The sequence below is a fragment of the Myotis brandtii genome, unplaced genomic scaffold, assembly GCF_000412655.1.
Source record: "Myotis brandtii unplaced genomic scaffold, ASM41265v1 scaffold74, whole genome shotgun sequence".
Taxonomy (NCBI): domain Eukaryota; kingdom Metazoa; phylum Chordata; class Mammalia; order Chiroptera; family Vespertilionidae; genus Myotis; species Myotis brandtii.
The window spans coordinates 2033083-2037837 of NW_005370944.1; the positions used below are offsets into that span (position 1 = coordinate 2033083).

A 4755-nucleotide genomic window follows, 5' to 3' on the forward strand; every position below is an offset into this window, starting at 1 on the left:
TGGCAGTTAATTTGCATATCTCCCTGATTAGCCAATGGGAAGGGTAGCGGCCGTACGGCTAATTACCATGTTTCTCTTTTATTAGATAGGATGATGCCTTCAGGCTCCATTCTATTGGGGCCCTTGTCTCTAGATCTTTTCTTGCCAGTCAGCACCAGGGCTTTGGGCACTGTCTCTGGTTGGGGCCTAACAAACTCTAGGCCCCAAAATCCAGGCTGTTTTTGCCTCTGCCATGGATCTGCCCCCTTCCTCCCCCAGGACCAGTCTTCCTGGCTTGGTTTCCCCACAACCCTCTGAGTTCTTTTGTTTCTAGCCTGAGAGAATCTTAATCACTCTCCAGCACACCCTCAGATGCTCAAATTCTAAAGCATGGAGCTCCCGGATCCTCCCAGGAGCCCCTAACAGGAAGAAAAGGGCAGGGATGCCATTTCCTGTTTCCAAATAAGGCAACTTGGATACAGAGAGGGGAAGTAGACATCCAAGTTCCAGCCACACTTTTCTAGGAAGCCTTTCTGATACCACTGATCCTCTCAGAGATCTTCATCCTCCTCCTACTGGCATGAAGGGCCCAGGGCTTCCCCTTTTACAAGGCCATAGTCTGTCTTTACAACTATGAAGGTCCAGATGTTAGAGTCAGTGATGGAAGGAATGAATGAATCAGTGCATTCATTACTGGGTGGCTGGCTTACTTCATGGATAGGGTCTGTGTCAACTCATAGATTCTCCAAAATGGCTTGTTCATCCTTCACCAGGGGTCTGGCCTCAGTTCTCCCATCCTCTTCACTGTAGAGATTAGGCTCATCACAGCTCGAGTGGATGGGGTTGTTAAACCCTGTGTGACCTTGGGCAAGTCATTGGCCTCTCTGTGCTGATCCCTTGTGGGAAATTATGAAGCAATAGTGTTCACCTCAAAGCTCTACTATAAGGGTTGTATCTGGAGCTGCATGTAAAGCCGCTTATGAGTGTGTGGGATCTAGTAGAGCATCTGGCACAATGCCTGGCACTTAATAGATGGTCAATTCGGCAGCATCCCAGTTCCCACCCTCTACCTACCACATTCTCTATGTTCTAATTGGCAAGAAATGGGGTGGGGTGTCCTTGTCTGGCCCATCCTTTATCCTCATTGAATCCTCAGCTGCCCCCACCACACCCCTATCACCAGTTCATTCCAGCATCTTTCCACTCTGCCTTCCCCACCCTTTTGCTCCTGGAGTTGTTGGTTTAATGTGCACAATACAATTAAGGCAAAATGGCTTTCCCATCAAACCCCCCAACAACTTCCCTCAACAACCCCAACCCAGCATCACCAGCCCTATTTCTTTCCTCCCTTGGGGACCATGGAGTTTAATTTCAGGAAAAATTCCCAGAATGACTCTCCTCTGGGGACCCTCTACCCACTGGCTCCTATTCCCCAGTTGGCGAAGGGTTGACCTGGGGGTGTTAGCTCCCCTGCACTTTCAGCCTATGTTTGCTCAGGGGTCAAGTAGACTTCCCTGGCATTGGACAAGACCCTGAGGCAGAAAGTGAACCGTCTCAGGGATATGTTGGGGTGGGGGGAGGACACTGCCAGCACAGCTGGAAGCAGAATTGAACAGAGATGTGGTGCTGGAATGGAGAGATCCACTATGCTAGCTATCACCTTCCTGCTTTGATTTAAGTGCCTTTCTTTTGTTGAAGACTCTCAATCCCTTTAAAAAGAGTTCCTGCACAGCTCTTTCTGCTTCTCCATGAACCCCAGGAGGGCCTGAGCTGGAAACTCTGAATTCAGCACTGGAGGAGGCGCCTACTGAACCTGAGCCACCATTTCTGGGTCCCTTTCAGACACTTAGGTCCTGCGTATGCTTGCACTTCCCAGGGCCTGGATCTGCCTGTGTGAACCCCACCTCCCTCACATACCAGGCCTCCCTGATGCCATCATGTCACTCATAAGATCTCCAATATCACCACCCAAAAGGCCTCAAGCTGGAGTCCTGGAGTACACACACCTGGATTTGGATCCTGGTACCACAGCTGTAAGGTCTGGGACAAAGTGCCACTCTCTGTGAGTCTCATTTCCATGGGCTACCGGGTGAGGGTTGCAAGAGATAACTCCAATGCATGAAGCACCCTACAAAGAGGGGCAGAAGAGGGGTAAGATAGAAACAATTGTTATTTTCAAATATTTGCATGGGAGATTGGGAAGGGGCAGTTGTCCAGCTTATGGACTCTGCACTGTGGAACCCACCCAGCTCACCAGAACACTTGTCAAACTATAGGGCTGGAACCCTGTGCTGAGTATGTGGTGGTGAGTACTAGGAGGCTTGGCTGGAAAGGAAACAAAGTCTTGTCCTCAGGGCCTGGCAGGAGGTAGATTTACTATAGTCAGCAATGTCCCTTTCATGCTACTCCCAACCTCTCTCTGTATTAGCATGAGAATGGGACACCAGCTGACATTGGAGGGTCCAAAGGTATTTGTATTAGGAAGAGCTCCCTCTGCCCCATAAAAGGCATTGCCCTTGGAGCTGGTAAGCTGGGCTGGGATCCAGAAGCCTCTTGGGGCAAGTAGGCAGGCAGGCTAGAGTAGCGGGTCCCTCTCCTGCCCCCCACCCCTCCCAACACACTATCTGGTTGGCTTGAGGGACCCACAAGTCCAGTCCAAGCTATTCTTACCTCCCCATTCCACACCCTCAGAGTGAGCCTCAGCTGTGTTGGGGAGCACTCTTTCGTTTGAAAAAGCATATTCTGTATAATAAGTGCTTTGATTTTTTTGTCTCAACCTTTTATTTCTTTGGCATTTTCAATCCTGTACTATTAAAGGGAGGAGTTTGAGGTTTATATGCTTATCGCAAGGGAGTGTGGAATTTTTTTAGGTTGAGAAGCACTGCCCAATGGGATTAATAATAATCATAATAATAGCTAAGAGTTGTGAGCATCTGACCCATGCCACCAATTATGCTAAGCAGTTTACATACATTGTGTTTATTGATCTTCATAACACACCTAGAGATGCTGTTACAATCCCATTTTACAGATGAAGCAACTAAGGCTTAGATATGTCCAAGATCATGCAACTAGTCAATGGCAGGGGGACCGCAGCCCCCCACTACTCCAACTACCTCTCTGGGAAAGAGTAGCACTGGCATGGAAGGGAGGGCAGGGGATGTTCAGGCACCAGGATGCCTTCCAGGTAGAAGTTCCCCGTCAAACTCCTCCCCACCAATCCTGCTCTGGAGGTCCCACTCCATCAGCCCCCTCCAGCTTTGTGTGCAACCCTGGGCTCAGAGCCTGAAGTCAGGGTCTCTACTGGGCTGAACTCTAGGACATTTCCAAAGAAAGGGCAGAAAAGTGTCTCCAGGTTGAGGCACAGCAGCCAGCACCACCTACAAGGAAGAATCCAGGATGATGGGTCTGCCCTGCAATGATGCCCAACTTTTCTTCCTCGCCCTCTCCCGTTTCTTGCTCAGACACTTTTTTCTTTTATTATTATTACTAGAGGCCTGGTGCACAAAATTTGTGCACTCGGGGAGGAGGGGTGGTGGGAAGGGTGCGTCCCTCAGCCCGGCCTGCGCCCATTTGCAGTCCAGGACCCCTTGGGGGATATCCACCTGTTGACTTAGGCCCACTCCCCAGGGGATCAGGCTTAAGCTTGCAGTCAGACATCCTTCTGGTAGCCAGGGAGCCCTCGGGGGATGTCCAACTAAAGGCTTAGGCCCCCAAGGGTCGGGCCTAAACTGTTAGTTGGACATTCTTAGTGCTGCCATGGAGGTGGGAGAAGCTCCTGCCACCATCACTGCACTGGCCAGCCATGAGCCAGCTTCTGGCTGAGTGGCACTACTCCTCGGTCTGACCTAAACCCTAGAGATTAGTACTTCATTTTACAACTTTTTCTCGGTTTATAGGCAGCAGCAAACTCAGACCACACAGTCGGGTGTGCAAGAAATGTTGCTTTCTTTATTGTTTAGTAACCAAACCTAACTTCAACTTCAGCCCCCATTCTGCCAAGTGAAAAAACAAAAACAAAATATTATTTAACTTAGGTTCCCCACCCCCTTCTCTGGAGTTGTACTTCCATGTCAGACAGTTTATATCTCAGGCAGAGGTGCCAAAGAACCGAGCAGGGTCAAGAACATGTGGACCTCAGTCTTCTGTCTGGACTGGCCCCCACCCAGTGCCCTTGACCCTCACCTGACCCTCACCTCAGAGCTCAAGTCCATGCCGACCCCTGGTATATTCTCCTCATCTGGGCCTTGAGACCTCTTGAGTCCAATTTGCTCTCTCCCTCCCTCCCTGCCACCTTCTCTCTCTCACACAAAGAGCTATTGGGCTTTCTGGGGTGAGGTCCTCTGACACCTCCTCAGCCCCGTTGCATGGACATCATCTTGGTGCCTTGGTCACGGCCACAAAGCTGTGTGGCTGCTCTCAGACCCTCCGTCTCCTGCTGCCTTAGGGAGTGACTCAGTGGGAGGGGAGGGTCACAGTCCTTTTTACATGGCCGCCAACAAACACTCAGTGTTCCTTCCCTCTAGTTCTCCTCCTCCTCCTCACCCCAGTCCAGGCACGTCTATGTGCAGGGCAGGGGAGGGTGGGAGGCAGGGGTGTCTCTGACCCAGCACACAGGCTTCCAGATCCACTGCTCCCCCAGGAGGCCTTCCATGCTCTGGACCTCGACCCCCAGAACCTGTCCCCTCTCAGCTGCAGGTCTTTGCCCACAGTGGTCAAGTCTGTTTAGAGCAGTGGTTCTCAACCTTGGCTACACATTAGAATCACCTGGGAATC

General features: G+C 50.9%; 1 pseudogene; it reads right to left on the bottom strand.

The window, feature by feature from the left end:
* Positions 1–4193, bottom strand: part of LOC102259377 — a 7109-nt pseudogene extending 2916 nt beyond the window's left edge.
* Positions 4194–4755: the final 562 nt, after the last annotated feature.